This window comes from Zingiber officinale, chromosome 2A (genome assembly GCF_018446385.1).
Source record: "Zingiber officinale cultivar Zhangliang chromosome 2A, Zo_v1.1, whole genome shotgun sequence".
NCBI classification, from domain to species: domain Eukaryota; kingdom Viridiplantae; phylum Streptophyta; class Magnoliopsida; order Zingiberales; family Zingiberaceae; genus Zingiber; species Zingiber officinale.
The window spans coordinates 146151057-146170122 of record NC_055988.1 but is presented as its reverse complement, the minus strand read 5'-3'; positions in this window follow the sequence as shown (position 1 = coordinate 146170122).

The window sequence follows — 19066 nt, the reverse complement described above, 5'->3', positions numbered from 1 at the left end:
TTGTGAAGAGACTCTACAAGAAGAAGAAAGGCTTCAACAAGAATGACCTAAAGAAGGCAGTCCAATCCAAGGAGGCCCAACCAAGTTCTAAGGTAAAACTCGAAGTGATCTGCTACGGGTGCAACCAGAAGGGGCACATCAAGGCCAATTGCCCTAATCAAAAGGATGCAAAGAAGCAAAGAAAGAAGAAGGCTTTAAAGGCAACATAGGACAAATCTTCCTCAGAAGACAATGACGACGAACTCGATCAGACGAGTTTACTTACGCTAATAGCTCGGGATCAGATCGACGAATCCGAGAGCGAGATTGAGTCGGAGGCCGAGTCCGAGCGAAGCCACAGATCCGTATCCGTTTCTGAAGGGCCCGATCCCCCTGTAAGTATCCCTCGACTAAATAACTTAGTCAATTATTTATTACGAAAATTAGCTAAGTCGAATCTTAAAATTAAGTCACTTCTAAAAGAAGTAGCTGTCCTTAAAGAAGTGACTGACTCCAAATCTTTGACTAAACCAGTTCAGACTGGAAACTCAACTCAAGTTCTCAAACTTGAAGAAGAGAACTCCAATCTGAAAACTCAAGTCAAGGATCTGGAGAAAACACTAGAACAGTTTTCTTTAGGTTCCAAGAATCTTGACCTGATTCTTGGGACACAAAGAGCCGTTTATAATAGAACTGGTCTAGGATTTAAACCAAAAAGAAAATATAAATCCTACTTATCTCTTGTAGAAAGAATAAATAGAAAAATAGTCCAAGCATGGGTCCCCAAGTCCAAATTGATTAATCAAGTTGGACTTGGTCAATATTGGATCCCGAATGATCAAATACACTATCTCGATAGACCATATCGAGGCTATGATCCAGGGGGAGCAAAAAGAAAAATAATATTAATAAAACAAACATAAATTCAAAATTCAATTAAAAAATTCAAAATTTAATTAAAATTCAAAATTCAATTAAAATTTCAAAATTAAATTCAAAATTCGAAAATTAAAAATTTAAAATTAAATTCAAAATTCAATTAAAAATTTGAAATTAAATTAAAATTTGAAAATAAATTTAAAATTTGAAATTAAATTAAAATTTTAAAATAAATTCAAAATTCAAAATTAAATTCAAAATTCAAAATTTGGAAATTAAAAATTCGAAATTAAATTAAAATTCAAAAAATAAATTCAAAATTCAAAATTCGAAAATAAATTTAAAATTTAAAATTTAAAATTTAATTAAAAAAAATAGAAGGAGGATCCAGAATAGCTGGCACCCCCAACTAAACTACCTGATTGGGTAACCGAACTTAATCTACCCGAAATGGGTAAACAAGAGTAGACTACCCGGCAGGGTAATTAAGGTTAGAAAAAATGGGGTAGGTTTAACTTGACCCATGGTACTGGTGAAGTTTTTGGATGATAGTACGTTAGGGAAGCTTGGGCATCGCATGTCTAGGAAGATATGGCTTCGACCTGGTGCATTTGGCCAAGTGGAACTGACCGAAGATACCCTTAAATGGATCCTAACTAGTTAGACCAAGGTTTAGTATTAAGTTCAATGGGTAGGACTATTTGTGTAACGCCCGAAAATTCTCAAGACTATTGTAGGAATATTCTATGATTTTTCTGGAATTATTAGATATTTTTCCGGAATTTTCCGAGTAGCGGAAGTAGCAAAAATTATTATAAAAGTAAAATGGCTTAAGCGGGAATCGAACCCGGGACCTCTCGGGTCCGCTAAACCTTTAGTTAGCCTTAGTAACCGGTGAACCCAGCAGGGCCGTGCTGAAAGGAAAGGTAATCAATTATATTTATAATTGGTTTGGCCGAATTAATTACTTAGTATAAATAGAAAAGTAAGTTGGGGTTTGGTTTATTTTTAGAACTTGGTTCGGCAACTCCTCTCCAAAACCCTCACGCCGACGCCAACCCTCTTCCCTCTCTTTCTCTCGGCGCCACAACAAGGGAAGAACTAGGGTTCCATCCCTAGGGTCCCAAGGTCACTTTCCGACGACGATTTCAGCACAAGGGCATTCCCCTCCGCGAGTAGAGCACGTGGACGCGAGCGAATCGTCGAGAAGTCGTCTCCACCGGAATTTCTAGCGATTAGATTTGTAAGAAATCTAGCACACAAGGTAAGAAACCCCTCACCTGCAGTATAAGTAGCTCTCGCGTGTTTTCTATGCTTATAGATTAGTTTTATTGAATTTTTCGGCATATAGTGTGTATTTAACCTCCTTCACAGATTTAGGGATTAGTGAGCATCTCTAGATGGGCCGAGCACGTGTATCCTCTGTAGATAGGGGTTTAGACGTTGCTGGGTGCCTAGAGGTGGTCTCCCTGATCGAGAGGAGAGTTAGAGAGCGCCAAATTCTCGACAAAATGCCTAGCACAGCCTTATGATACAGTGGCCATTTAGTTAAATGCCATAGAACATGTTAATTAGCATGATCAGTTTTTATTTCAGCTTTTATGAGACTAGATGTCCAAATGGGTGGGCTCCCACAGTCGCCTCTAGGTTCAGACAACCTAGTTCTAGGTTCAGATAACCTAGATTCAGCAAAATAGTATTAGCTATTTCAGTATTTTACTTTTCAATGGCACTGTACTGAATTAGATATCCATTGGGTTGGGCTCCCATAGTCATCCCTAGGTTTAGCTAACCTAGTAAACCCTACTAGATTCGGAACTTGCAATCTCGGGTCTAGTTAGGGATGCGCGCACAGCAAGTACAGTTGTCAGAGCCCAACAGCAGCATGTTTAGTATTTTTACTTACTATATGTATATGGTTTTCAACCTTTCACAAATTAGTTCGTGAATTCAGTACAGTCCTAGCAGTAGCTCAGTTTTTAGTATCAGCTTAGTTCTTCATTGATACCATGTGATTGATATCATGTTCAGCTTTAGATATGCCATGATTGTATGCTTATATGTCATGCCATGTTTAGTTTATTCAGTATACTTAGCATATCCTTTCAAACAGCATGATTTAAAATCATATTTGCATCGTATGCATGTTTTAGTGAGGTAGATGGTTTCTTACTAAGCTTTAAGCTTACAGATTCTATTTTCCTTATACTGCAGATAAAGGTAAAGGGAAAATGGACTAGCAGAGGAAGCTGGAGTTCAATGCAAAGATGGTGTGTGTGGCAGGAACTGGAATAAAAGATCCTCAGGGGTTTTAGCAAGCTTAAATAGTTAAATTCTTAGTATTTCTTCTTTCATGCATTTTTAGATCTTAGAATGTTTAAACTATGGGAGATTTATTTAGTTTGTTAGTAATTATGTTAGAATGCTGGTTAATAGTTGTTAGAATATATTCCAATTGATTTTAGAATTGTTGTGTGAGGTTTTGGCACGCACAAGTGCTGAAATCAGGGGTTCTGATTCGAAATCAGAAACCCAGATCGGTCTACAGACCGATCAGAGATGGGCTGTGTCACTGGATCGGTCAGCTGATCGATCCAGTCGCGAACAGAGAGTTAGCCTCTGTTATGGATCGGTCAGCCGACCGATCCATATGCGAACAGCGAGCACAGAAGCTCACTGATCAGTCAGCCGACCGATCAGGGTGCTCCTGGATCGGTCGGTAGACCGATCCAGCCGCATACAGAAGCGTTGTAGCCTATGGATCGGTCAGCCGACCGATCCAGAGTTTCCCTCCGTGCCAGTATCAAGCTGGATCGATCACTGGATCGATCCGACAGCCCCAATCGATCCACGGATCGATTGAAGTGCCTGATTATAGCTAGTAGGACATCCGAGAGGCATAGATCGTCTTCCCTAGCATGTGTACAACTCCTAGGTACACCTAGAATATTAAGATCAGAGTTTACAGTAATCAGTTTAGTAAAATTTTAATAGATCCAGATTTCCGCAATAGTAATTTAGCACAGCATTACGTAACGATCGGCCTCGCAGCTTAGTCAGTAGGAGGCGGGTCGTTACAGAGTGGTATCAGAGCAGTGTTCCATACTTCCTACACACACATCAGCATTGAACCTGCAGCTTCCAAGTAAGAATACCTCTACTTTATTTATGTATCTTGCTTTCTTGTTATAGCTCATGTTTATAGATATCTGATGCATGTTAATATGTAATAGTATATAACATGATAGCAATAGTTATACAATTATAATTGTATTAGTTATGCATGTCCTGTCCTCCATGTCTTTAGAAATGGCACGAGGACGCCCAGCTAGAAGGACACCAGCTACTGAGCCCCAGCATGAGGCAGGCAGTTCAGTGCCTCCCCCAGACCTTACACAGCAGCAGCTAGCTGAACAGCAACAGGAGATAGCCACCCTCAGGGCTAATCAGCAGAATACCCCCACAGTCACCCCGGAACCAAATCTGACGACTCCAGTGGTCTTAGAGGTTCCACCAGTCCAGCCTACGGCACCAGTAGCCCCAGCAGCAGTAGAGGCAAAGAGAGAAGCCTATTTGATCCAGTGGCAGAGAGTCAAGCCCGAGAACTTCTCAGGCACCAGTGAACCATGGGATGCTCAAGCATGGTTCAAAACACTAGAGAGTACGATGGAGCTTCTGGACTGGCCAGAACATGAGAAGGTGAAGTGCACCTCCTTCTGTCTGACAGGAGATGCACGTATGTGGTGGGAGAGAATCAGAGCGAAGCGCCCAGTAAATCAGATGACATGGGCAGACTTCGAGAAAGAATTCTTTGAGGAGTTCTTTCACATGCGGGTTACAAACCGCCACTACGACGAGTTCACTGAGTTTCGTCAGGGCAACCTTTCAGTTGAGGAAGCCGTGAAGAAATTCAACAGGTTGGCTCGTCTATGCCCAGAGCTAGTCAGCACAGAGAAGGAACGAATCCGGTTGATGCTCAAGATGCTGAGGCCAGAGATAGCAGTGAACGTGGCTGGTGGCATACATAGGCCACAAACCACAGAGGAGTTAGTGAGCAGTGCCTTGACCACATAGCATTACCAGAACAACATAAAGCAGCAGAAGCAAGTCTCCTCAGAGTCCAAAGGCCAAGGAAACCCTCACACTCAAAAACAGCAAGGCCACAGCTCTAACTGGAAAGGGAACTCCAACAGCAAGCGCAAATCAGGGAGTGACCCAAAATGAGGACCATCTAGCAAGCGACCCAGTTATCCAAAGTGTGCTACTTGTGGGAAATTCCACCCAGGGGTTTGTCGCAAGGGCACACGAGGATGCTTTGAATGTGGACAAGAAGGGCACATGGCCAAGCAGTGCCCGAACAAGACCGGTCTTCCTCAGCCATAACAGATTCAGTATGCAGGCCAGCCAGCTCAATTATATCAGATGCAGGCCGCTCTAGAAGGTCCACTTATCAGCCAGGGCAGATTAGAATCCCCTCCAGCTATGGCGAATGCGAGGATCTACTCACTCACCAGAGAGGACGTAGCCAATGCCTCGACAGTTGTCACAGGTCAAATTAGCATTTTACAGTATAGTGCTACTGTTCTATTTGATACTGGGGCAACCCATTCATATATAGCCAGGATGTTCTCCGAAAAATTAGAAATACCCTCAGAGGTACTCAGTGGTCAGTTTTTGACGGCACTACCTTCAGGAGAGATCATGGCATCCACGCACTGGCTCAGAGCAGTGTCGGTCATTATAGCAGACAGAGAGCTCTTTTGTGATCTGATAGTGCTCGAGATAACCGACTATGACGTTATCTTTGGAATGGACTTTCTGATCAGATACGGCGCTTCTATAGAGTGTCGTAAATAGAAAGTCGTATTCCAACCTGAAGCAGAAGCACAGTTCGAGTTCGTCGGAGAACCGAAGAGAAAGGCCAAGAGGTTTCTCTCAGCTATGAAGGCACAGAGATTAATGGATTCAGGGTGTATGGGATTTTTAGCACACGTAGTCAGTACCAGTCAGGACAAGAACCAACAGCTAGCAAAGGTTCGAGTCGTATGTGACTACCCAGCAGTCTTCCCTGAAGAGTTACCAGGCTTAGCACCAGACAGGGAGATTGACTTTGAGATAGAGCTTATTCCCGGTACAAATCCTATCTCCTAAGCGCCTTATCGCATGGCTCCAGCAGAACTGAAGGAACTTCAGGAGCAACTACAGGAGCTGCTTGACAAGGGTTTCATACGCCCGAGTCACTCACCATGGGGAGCGCCTGTATTGTTCGTGAAGAAGAAGGATGGAAGCATGCGACTGTGCATAAACTACAGATCACTGAACCAAGTCACGATCAAGAACAGGTATCCCCTTCCCAGAATCGATGACCTGTTCGACTAGCTGAAGGGAGCAGCAGTGTTCTCTAAGATAGATTTCAGATCAGGTTATCATCAGGTGAAGGTTAAAGAAGGGGATATATCCAAGACAGCCTTCAGAACCAGATACGGACACTACGAGTTTGTAGTCATGCCCTTTGGCGTGACAAATGCTCCAGCTACGTTCATGGACCTCATGAACAGGGTATTCAGGGAATATTTAGATAAGTTTGTTATCGTATTCATCGACGACATCCTTATCTATTCCAGAACTCAGAAAGAACACGCAGAGCACCTGAGGACAGTATTGCAGACCCTTCAGCAGAATCAGCTGTACGCCAAGTTCACGAAATGTGAATTTTGGCTAGATCAGGTGTTCTTCCTGGGTCACATCATCTCAAAGGATGGTATCATGGTAGACCCCAGTAAGATAGAAGCTGTGAGCAACTGGAAAAGACCCAAGAACGCCAGTGAGATCAGAAGTTTTATGGGATTAGCAGGCTATTACAGAAAATTTGTAGAGGACTTCTCCAGGATAGCCTCCCCACTGACAGCTCTTACCAGAAAGAACAGAAAATTTCAGTGGACAGAGGACTGCGAGAACAGTTTCAGCGAGCTGAAAAGGAGATTGACCAGTGCACCTATCCTGACTCTACCAGAAAATACAGACAGCTTTGATATATATAGTGATGCCTCGAAATTGGGATTAGGAGCAGTACTGATGCAAAATGGCAAGGTGATAGCCTATGCCTCCAGACAACTCAAGGATTATGAGAAGAATTACCCTACTCATGACCTTGAGCTTGCAGTAGTAGTGTTCGCTCTCAAAATTTAGAGACATTACTTATATGGAGCTCAGTGCAGAGTGTATACAGATCATCAAAGTCTGAAGTACTTCTTCACTCAGAAGGATCTGAACATGCGACAGCGCAGATGGCTTGAGCTGGTCAAAGACTACGAAATAGATATCCTCTACCATCCAGGGAAAGCCAATAAGGTGGCCGACGCACTTAGCAGAAAATCCAGTACTACCTTATTATCTCTTATAGCCATGTCACCGTCCCTACAGAAGGAGATCGTAGATTTCGGCCTTGAACTCATCGTTGGACAACTCTCTACTATGACCTTAGAGTCTACCTTGCTTGGTGATGTTTAGTCCGCTCAGGAGCAGGACCCTAAAATTCAGAAAATCAAGCAAGGGCTAGCAGAATCAGAAAGTAGAGAATTCAGAGTGTCCGATAGCGGGGTGTTGTATTTTGGTGACAGACTCTGTGTTCCAGATCAGGATGAGCTACAGAGACAGATTTTAGATGAGACTCACAAGACTCCCTATGCGATGCATCCAGGTTCCACCAAAATATATCAGGACCTGAAGAACCATTTTTGGTGGCCCGGGATGAAGCGAGACATCGCCAGATATGTTAGCATCTGCCTCACCTGTCAGAGGGTCAAGGCAGAACATCAGAGACCAGGAGGAGTTCTGTAGCCTATACAGATTCTAGAATGGAAGTGAGAGGATATCTCTATGGATTTCATAGTGGGACTGCCCAGAACCACGAATGGTTTTGACGTCATCTGGGTAATAGTCGACAGGTTGACTAAATCAGCCCACTTCTTAGCTATCAAGATATCCTACTCCATGGAGAAGCTAGCTCAGTTGTATCTCCAGGAGATCGTCAGACTACATGGAGTCCCACGAACCATCATTTCAGACAGAGACAGCAGATTCACATCACACTTCTGGGAGTGTGTACAGTCAGCGTTGGGCACTAAGTTAAAGTTTAGCACAGCATTCCATCCTCAGACAGATGGTCAGACGGAGCGAATAAATCAGGTACTCGAAGATATGCTCCGAGCATGTGCCCTAGACTTCAAGGGAAGTTGGTGCAAATATCTGAGCTTAGCAGAATTTACATACAACAACAGCTATCAGGCCACTATCGGTATGGCACCTTATGAGGCTCTCTATGGGCGGAGGTGTAGATCTCCAATCTGCTGGTATGAGAGTGGTGAACAGAAAGAGCTAGAACTTCAGACAGATCTAGTGACAGATACCACAGCAGCTATATAGCAGATCCACCAGAGGATAGAGACAGCTCAGAGCCGCCAGAAAAGCTATGCTGATACACGGCGCAGACCCTTAGAGTTTTCAGTCGGGGATACAGTGTTCCTCAGAGTAGCTCCCATGAAGGGAGTGATGCATTTTGGGAAGAAGGGCAAGCTTAGTCCCAGATATGTGGGACCATACCTTATCAGCAGAAGAGTGGGCAAGGTAGCATATGAGCTAGAGCTACCCCAGGAAATGTCAGCTGTCCACAACGTATTTCATGTCTCTATGCTGAAGAAGCATACCCCAGATGCCACCCAGGTGATTGAGACCCAGTCGGTACAGATCCGCGAAGACCTCAGCTATGATAGTCGGCCTATTCAGATAATAAACTGAGCAGTTAAGAAATTGTGGAACAAGGAAGTACCATTAGTCAAAGTCATTTGGCACAGTCACACAGCAGAAGAGGCAACTTGGAAGACAGAAGCTAGCATGAGACAGAAGTACCCAGAATTATTCTAAGTTCAAGGACGAACTTTTTATAAGGTATGGGGGATTGTAATGCCTGAAAATTCTCAAGACTATTGTAGGAATATTCTATGATTTTTCTGGAATTATTAGATATTTTTTCGGAATTTTCCGAGTAGCGGAAGTAGCAAAAATTATTAGAAAAGTAAAATGGCTTAAGCGGGAATCGAACCCGGGACCTCTCGGGTCCGCTAAACCTTTAGTTAGCCTTAGTAACCGGTGAACCCAGCAGGGCCGTGCTGAAAGGAAAGGGAATCAATTATATATATAATTGGTTTGGCCGAATTAATTACTTAGTATAAATAGGAAAGTAAGTTGGGGTTTGGTTTATTTTTAGAACTTGGTTCGGCAACTCCTCTCCAAAACCCTCACGCCGACGCCAACCCTCTTCCCTCTCTTTCTCTCGGCGCCACAACAAGGGAAGAACTAGGGTTCCATCCCTAGGGTCCCAAGGTCACTTTCCGGCGACGATTTCAGCACAAGGGTGTTCCCCTCCGCGAGTAGAGCACGTGGACGCGAGCGAATCGTCGAGAAGTCGTCTCCACCGGAATTTCTAGCGATTAGATTTGTAAGAAATCTAGCACACAAGGTAAGAAACCCCTCACCTGCAGTATAAGTAGCTCTCGCGTGTTTTCTTTTATGCACTAGATTAGTTTTATTGAATTTTGTCAGCATATAGTGTGTATTTTAACTCTTCTCACAGATTTAGGGATTAGTGAGCATCTCTAGATGGGCCGAGCACGTGTATCCTCTGTAGATAGGGGTTTAGAGGCTGCTGGGTGCCTAGAGGTGGTCTCCCTGATCGAGAGGAGAGTTAGAGAGCGCCAAATGCTCGACAAAATGCCTAGCACAGCCTTATGATACAGTGGCCATTTAGTTAAATGCCATAGAACATGTTAATTAGCATGATCAGTTTTTATTTCAGCTTTTATGAGACTAGATGTCCAAATGGGTGGGCTCCCACAGTCGCCTCTAGGTTCAGACAACCTAGTTCTAGGTTCAGATAACCTAGATTCAGCAAAATAGTATTAGTTATTTCAGTATTTTACTTTTCAGTGGCACTGTACTGAATTAGATATCCATTGGGTTGGGCTCCCATAGTCGTCCCTAGGTTTAGCTAACCTAGTAAACCCTACTAGATTCGGAACTTGCAATACCGGGTCTAGTTAGGGATGCGCGCACAGCAAGTACAGTTGTCAGGGCCTAACAGCAGCATGTTTAGTATTTTTACTTACTATATGTATATGGTTTTCAACCTTTCACAAATTAGTTCGTGAATTCAGTACAGTCCTAGCAGTAGCTCAGTTTTTAGTATCAGCTTAGTTCTTCATTGATACCATGTGATTGATATAATGTTCAGCTTTAGATATGCCATGATTGTATGCTTATATGCCATGCCATGTTTAGATTATTCAGTATACTTAGCATATCCTTTCAAACAACATGATTTAAAATCATATTTGCATCGTATGCATGTTTTAGTGAGGTAGATGGTTTCTTACTAAGCTTTAAGCTTACAGATTCTATTTTCCTTATACTGCAGATAAAGGTAAAGGGAAAATGGACTAGCAGAGGAAGCTGGAGTTCAATGCAAAGATGGTGTGTGTGGCAGGAACTGGAATAAAAGATCCTCAGGGGTTTTAGCAAGCTTAAATAGTTGAATTCTTAGTATTTCTTCTTTCATGCATTTTTAGATCTTAGAATGTTTAAACCATGGGAGATTTATTTAGTTTGTTAGTAATTATGTTAGAATGCTGGTTAATAGTTGTTAGAATATATTCCAATTGATTTTAGAATTGTTGTGTGAGGTTTTGGCACGCACAAGTGCTGAAATCAGGGGTTCTGATTCGAAATCAGAAACCCAGATCGGTCTACAGACCGATCAGAGATGGGTTGTGTCACTGGATCGGTCAGCTGGTCGATCCATTCGTGAACAGAGAGTTGGCCTCTGTTATGGATCGGTCAGCTGACCGATCCATATGCAAACAGCGAGCACAGAAGCTCACTGATCGGTCAGCCGACCGATCAGTGAGCCACTGGATCGGTCAAGCCGACCGATCAGGGTGCTCCTGGATCGGTCGGTAGACCGATCCAGCCGCATACAGAAGCGTTGTAGCCTATGGATCGGTCAGCCGACCGATCCAGAGTTTCCCTCCGTGCCAGTATCAAGCTGGATCGATCACTAGATCGATCCGACAGCCCCAATCGATCCACGGATCGATTGAAGTGCCTGATTATAGCTAGTAGGACATCCGAGAGGCATAGATCGTCTTCCCTAGCATGTGTACAACTCCTAGGTACACCTAGAATATTAAGATCAGAGTTTACAGTAATCAGTTTAGTAAAATTTTAATAGATCCAGATTTCCGCAATAGTAATTTAGCACAGCATTACGTAACGATCGGCCTCGCAGCCTAGTCAGTAGGAGGCGGGTCGTTACAATTTGGGAAACCTCGAAGGCATAGTTACTTTAATGAGTTCCTTGTGATTCACCATAGCCCAGAAGTTTATCCAAAGAATGCTTACTTGTTGAACCCAAAGCTAAACCTGAATCTAACACAAAGTTAAACATAATCCTAAAATTGAACCTCAATTCATCTCACAAAAATTATAGGAGTCCCTGATTAAAAATTTAGATCGGGTGAGATGACTAAGGAATTTAAAATTCAAATTCTTTTAAAAAATCTTTTTTTAAAAAAATTCAAAATACTTTAAAAATCTTTTAAAATTCAATTTCAAAATTCATTTAAAAATCTTTTAAGAAACAATTTCAAAATTCTTTTAAAAATGTTTTTAAAATTCTTTTAAAAATCTTTTAAAAAAAAACAATTTCAAAATTCTTTTAAAAATCTTTTAAAAATTAATTTCAAAACATTTTAAAAATCTTTTAAAACTTAATTATTTGAAAAATCTTTTAAAATTTATTTTAAAAATATTTGAAAAATCATTTTAAAAATCAATTTCAAAACATTTTAAAAAACTTTTAAAACTTAATTATTTGAAAAATCTTTTTAAAAAATCATTTTAAAAATCAATTTCAAAACATTTTAAAAAACTTTTAAAACTTAATTTCAAAACTCCTTTAAAAATCTTTTCAAAATATTTCAAAATCATTTTAAAAATATTTTAAAACTTAATTTCAAAATTATTTGAAAAATCTTTTAAAAAATTATTTTAAAATCTTTTAAAAACTTAACTTCAAAATTATTTTAAAAATCTTTTAAAAACTTTATTTCAAAATTATTTAAAAAATCTTTTTAAAAACTTAATTTCAAAAGCATTTGAAAAATCATTTTAAAAATCTAACACTAGTAAACCAGAGGAACCAATTTCTGACCCAAACATAAGACCAACTAGACTAAGGACTTCTCACCCACCTGACCAAATTTTGGGTGATCCAAACCTAGGAGTCAGAACCAGATCCTCGTATAGGAACCTGAGTCAGATTGCCCTTATTTCAAAGATTGAGCCTAAGACTATAGAAGAATCCCTACTCGACCCAGACTGGATCATTGCTATGCAGGAAGAGCTAGCACAATTTGAACGAAACCAAGTCTGGGAACTCGTACCTAAACCCATAGATAAGTCCATAATTGACACCAAATGAGTATTTAGGAACAAATTGGATGATCAGGGTGAAATAGTTAGAAACAAGGCCAGACTAGTAGCCAAAGAATTCAGTCAGGTTGAAGGTTTAGATTATGACGAAACCTATGCACCAGTAGCTAGACTCGAATCCATTAGGATGCTACTAGCCTATGCAGCATATAAAGGGTTTAAGTTATACCAAATGGATGTAAAATCCGCATTCCTAAATGGATTCATTAAGGAAGAGGTCTATGTAAACCAACCCCCAGGATTTGAGGACCTAGATTATCCTAATCATGTATTTAAATTGAAAAAGGCCTTATATAGACTTAAACAAGCTCCTAGAGCATGGTATGAAAGGCTATCTAATTACCTAATATCCAAAGGCTTTAACCAAGGTCACATAGATCCAACTCTATTTGTAAAAACTATAGAAAAAGACATCTTCATAGCCTAAATCTATGTTGATGATATAATTTTCGACTTAACCAACTCTAAATTTCTAAAAGAATTCGTTAAATTAATGGAAAATGAGTTTGAAATGAGTATGATTGGAGAACTAAATTTCTTCTTAGGTTTACAAATTAAACAAACAAAAGATGGAATCTACATTTACGAAACTAAATATGCTAAAGAACTAATTAAAAATTTTGGCATGGAAAACTCAAAAATCATAAATACCCCAATGGCCACTAACATCAACATTGACTCGGACCCAGAAGGAAAATCAGTAGACCCAAAGTACTATAGAAGTATAATAGGAAGCCTACTCTACCTAACTGCAAGTCGACCAGATATAATATTTGTAGTTGGTATGTGCGCAAGATACCAATCTTGTGCAAAAGAATCACATTTAACATATGTTAAAAGAATACTTAGATATATAAAAGGCACCCTCAATATAGGACTTTGGTACCCTAGAACTAGCACCTTTGACCTGTTTGGCTATTCTGACTCAGACTATGTCGGGTGCAAATTAGATAGAAAAAGTACAAGTGGTAGCTGTCAAATCCTAGGTCAGTGCCTAGTAAGTTGGTCAAGTAGAAAGTAACATTGTGTTGCTCTATCCACCACTGAAGCTGAATACATAGCCCTAGGAGAGTGTGCCTCTCAACTTTTGTGGATGATGCATACCTTAAAAGACTATGAATTAGAATACAAAAATACAAAAATCTTAATTGACAATATAAGCTCAATTAATCTAACTAAAAATCCAATTCACCACTCTAGGACTAAACACATAGAGGTAAAACACCACTTTGTAAGGGATCATGTAGCTAAAGGTGAACTTGCACTCAACTATGTTGAGTCCAAATCAAACCTAGCTAACATTTTCACAAAACCCTTACCTGAACTTGAGTTCAGTGCACTTAGAAGACAAATAGGGATGTGTTGGGTAGAATAGATATTAATTTTCAAAACTCATTGTCTTACTTCAAAACTCATTATCTTTTTTTTTTTTTTTTCAAAATCTAGGAAAAATAATGATTTTAAAATCCCATTTTCTTAGAATTTTCAAAAAATTGGACTTAGCTTAGGCTCTACCCTAGATATCATGTTCCCCTAGATTTAAACCAGAGCATCTTATAAACACCTAGGTATACCTTGCTTGTGTTTGAAAAACATAGAATGGTGTGAGATGCATAGGGTACAGCCTGGACTCAAGAATGCTTATTTCTGTGCATCAATATGAGTCTGGGCGTTAAATACTTTATTAACAGTAATCAAGTCAAGTCTTCCAGCTCTAGTCAAATCTAACTGGACTAAATGACTTAACTCGACTAACCAAGTGAAAGTTGCTGCCCTCTAGGCTATCAGCAAGTAACTAAAGGTTAGACAGTTGGTGAAGGAAATATTAAGATTAAGCATGCTTGTACTTTAGGGCTCTGATACCTGATTAAAACAAATTTTGACTCATGCTTGGAATTAAGGACCAACCAATTTGATTAAATTAAATATTTAGTTTCTCCCTCTTCTTCCTAAAAATTAAAAGCTATTACTCCCATGTTTTCAACAATAAATATTGTTTTATTCAAATTAAGCTAAGTGCTTTTTTAACTTAAGCTCTATTTTCAAAATTCAATGTTTGCAAAAGACTAAGCTCATATAGAAACCTTCAAACTTTTTCAAACTTAGCAAACCTTCAAATCTAACTTTTTATAAATTCTTGCTAAGCTATTTTTACTTCCCTAAAAGTATTAAAAATCATTGCTTTCAAAAAATTTTTGGCTAAGAGACTTCAATTTTCTCTAATATTTTCAAAATTTAGCTAAGTATATTTTAAAAACAACTAAGTTTCAAAAGTGGTTAAAATTGTCCATCACAGGCTACTATATATTAGCCTTTTAAACTTAGGTGAAAATTTTTCCAAAGTCAATTTAGCTTTTATCCAGTCTTTCAAGCCTAATCTGTTTTTCAATAAGAAAAATTAAAAATTACTTAAAACTGGCTTATTTTTGATAAATGGCAAAGGGGGAGAGTAGGAAATTCAAATGTAAATATTCAAAAGGGAAGCCCTGTATTAAGGGGGAGCGTCACAAAGTTTAAGTGTTAGCTTAAGTTATGCTTTTATTTGAATTTATATACTTAAGCTTGCTCACTTAAAACCTTTTAATATATTCATGCATTTGTTTTACTTAACTTTGAATTTGGGTTGTCATAATCAAAAAGGGGGAGATTGTTGGTGCGAGAAGCATCCGACGATCGAACCTAAGTTTTGATAATGACAAAGGATTCAAAGTTAAGATGTGTGTTGATCTAACGGTATGAATGAGATTGCAGGAAAGTCCTAAGTGTACTTAGGCAAAAGCCCTAGTTGCGGTTAGGCAAGGTAAAAACCCTAGGGGGTGGTAACCCTAGGTCATAGGGGTGGTAACCCTATGCGGAAAGTCTTGGTGGGTTGAGTGCTTCAGGCAAAAGTCCTAGGGGGTAACCCTAGGTGGAAAGTCCTGGTGTCGCGAACCAGGTGAAAGAATGGACCAGCCGGGAAGAGGAAGTCCAGTAGAAAGTCTGGAAGCATCGAGCACCAAGCAAAAGTTCAGTCGATCTGGAGGATCGCACTGGCATCAGGTAAATCTCCTGAGTGGAGTAGGTGAGGACGTGTTCCCCGTAGAGGGAACAGTAGGCGTCGGGTCGACCTAGGGTTTCCGGTTGGAAACCTGAAGTCAGACCCGGACAATCCGGAGACTGTCATTATCATATCTATTATGTTTTATGTGCTAACTTTGTGCTATAGGGTATATTTGGGATTAATGTATCTTGCAGGGACCAAAGTGCAAAGAATAGCCTCGGATGAACAGTAACCGAGGCGCCTCCATGGAGCTTGGAGGTGCCTCGGGTGAGAGCCGAAGCCAGCTGTCCAGAAGGGTTGGAGGCGCCTTGGACAGTGATGAAGGTGCCTTAAGATGGATAAGAGGCAGCGGTCAAAGCTTCATCGCAGAATTATTTCCGGGATAATACTTAGGGATTCAAGGCACCTTGGAGCCTGATGGAGGTGCCTTGAACACCCTTTATAAGAGGGTTTCGACCAGCAGCTCAGAACATCGAATTCTAAGCAATCCTTCTGATACAAGCTGCCTACGAGACGATCCCAAAGTGCTACGACTTGACACCGACAACCCGGAGCTCTGTATCTACTATTTCTCTTGTTGTTGGTAAATTTAACAGCTTTTATTGTAATTAGTTTGTAACACATTTTCAAAATATAGTTGTTACCCACGGAAAGCGATCAAGGATCGTGGGCCTTCGAGTAGGAGTCGATCTAGGCTCCGAACAAAGTAAATTCTCCTATGTCTCTGTGTTTGTTTCTTTATTCCGCTGCGTGTTTTAACTCCGATAGTTTTACGAATCGAACGAAATAGCCGCGAGCGCTATTCGCCCCCCTCTAGCACGTCTCGATCCAACAGTCTTGACGGGTCGAGAATATTTGGATGAAATTCTAGAGTCGGAGACTCTAGGTGAAAATCTCGGTGGTCGCGAACCAGGTGGAAAACTGGACAGGTCGGGAATCAGACGTCCAACGGAAAAATCCTGAAGACTCAGACGCATAGCAAAAGCCCAGTCGGTCTGGAGGACGAGTCTGGAAATAGGTAAACTCTCCTAAGAGGAGTAGGTGAGGATGCGTTCCCCTGTGAGGGAACAGTAGGTGTCGGTTCGACCTAGGGTTTCCGAAGTCGAAATCCGAAGTCAAAACCGGGCAGTCTGGACACTGTCAAAATAACTTATTATTTCATATTTTATTGTGCTAACTTTATTTTGCAGGATATGTTTTGTATTTTGGACTAACGCATCTTGCAGGGAGAGAAAAGGACTTAAAAGTCTCAGATGAACAGTTCTTGAGGCTCGCTCCATGGAACTTGGAGGCGCCTCGGGTGCCTTGGTCGAAAGCCTTGTGCAGCAAGCTGTGAAGGCACCTTTCAAGGAGATGGAAGGTGCCTTGAACAATGGATGGAGGGTGCCCTTCATGGAGCTTGGAGGTGCCTTCTGATGGATAAGTAGCGGACGCCGCAGAGCTTATCGACACTACGAAATCGAGATAAGTATCCCCGCTGAAGGCGCCTCCGATGGAGGTTGGAGGTGCCCTCAATGGCTTACTTAAGCCTAGTTCGAGTAGAGGCAAAAAAAAAAAAAAGAGAGAGAAATTTGCAAGTCTTCTTCTGTGTGCTGCTCAAAAGACATTTCGGTAAAGTCATAACACTGTTCCGACAACCTAAAACTCCAATTCCATATTTCTTAGTAGTTGGCATATTTTTACTACACTTAATTAATTGTACTTTAATTTGTAATATTTTGGATTGATATTGAATTACCTAAAGTAAACACTCAACGAGTGTGGGCCTTGGAGTAGGAGTCGTCACAGGCTCCGAACCAAGTAAAACTAACTTGTGTCATTGTTTTCTATTAATTGTTCTTATTCAACTGCAATTTACTCTATTCTTTTAAAATGAACGAATTATCCATGAGCGCTATTCACCCCTCTCTAGTGCTTTTCGATCCTACAATTGATATCAGATCGAGGTCGCTTCGAATCGGTGAAACCACCATTCAAGTAATTTTTTTTCGTGGTATTAATTCTTTTGTTTTATTTAATCGGAGTTGGTATAATTGCGTTATTCTGATCATTTTATCACAATTGAAAATTCATTCACTTATTTAAAATTATTATCCCGCACTACTACTCCAAGACCAAGTCTTGGAACTAGTTTTCTCTTTTTTTTTGTTGTGCTAGATTTTTAAATGTCCTACCAAGAGGGACATAGCACTGCACTCCCTCCCCTCTTCACTGGCGAAGACTTTGGTTACTGGAAGAGCCGAATGGAATACCACCTCAAAATACAAGTTGAGATGTGGATAATCATCCAAACGGTATTTGCTTATCCCACCAAAGATGGAGTTCTCATCCCGTGCGACAAATGGGATGCACCAACGAGATAAAGGATTGAGGTCGACACAAAAGGCTACCCAGACTCTACAATGCGGGCTGACAAAAGAAGAACTATTCCAAGTCGGCCCGTTCTCAAGCATGAAAGAATTATGGAAAAAGTTGATCGAGCTGCCTGAGGAAACTTTCGACACGAAGGTAAGCAAACGTGATTTAATTTTAAGTAAACTGTATAACATAAAATTGCAAGAAGGTGAGTCGACAAGCCAACTTCACGCACAGATTCAGGACCTGCTGAACGACCTTCATACAATAAGTTAGAAGGTGGAAAGTCGTGATATAATCAGGTATGCACTCAATGCATTTCCAAGGAACACTTTGTGGGAATCTATGGTAGATGCTTACAAAGTATCCAAGGACCTCTCCTTAATAAAATTAGATGAATTATTTTCTGAATTCAAACTTCACGAACAAACTAATACTACTCGGGTCGAGAAAGGTACTATTTTGATTGCAAGAACGAGCAGAACACGGGAATCAAAAGCAAAGTGCAGAACTGAACCCGAGGCCAAAGATGAACCAGACTCAGAAGATGACGACGACAAGATTACAACCGAACTCGTCAACCTTGTACAAAAACTCTACAAAAAGAAGAAAGGATTCACCAAGAAAGACATTAAGAAAGTGATTCAGTCCAAGACGGTGCAATCAAGTCCAAAAGTAAAGTCCGAAGTAACCTGCTACGGCTGCAACAAAAAGGGATACTTCAAAGCCAACTGTTCAAACTTAAAGGAAACAAAGAAGCAAAGGAAGAAGAAAGCACTACAGGCGACATGGGATGAGTGTTCTTCAGAAGATTCTTACGAAGAGCTCGAACAGACGAGCTTCCTCGCGCTTATGGACAGAGAACAAGTCGACAAATCTGAAATCGAGAGCGAGTTGGAAACAAAATCTGAGAGAAGCCATAGATCTGTATCCATTTCCGAAGGACCGAACCCCACTGTAAGAACTTCTCAGATAGATAAATTGCATAACTTAGTTAACTATCTCATGTGTAAGTTAGCCAAATCCAACCTCCGAGTCAAGTCACTCCAAAATGAGGTAACAATCCTTAAGGACTAACCTAAATCCTTTGACTGGTAGATAGATTTGGAGGAGACTTGATTAATCAAATTAGACTTGGTCAATATTGGGTCCCCAATGATCAAATCCACTACCTTGATAGATCCTATCGAGGCTATGATCTAGGGGAAGCCGATAGAAAGATCATTTTTATCAATAGATAGATTTGTTTGATGCTTGCTTTACTGC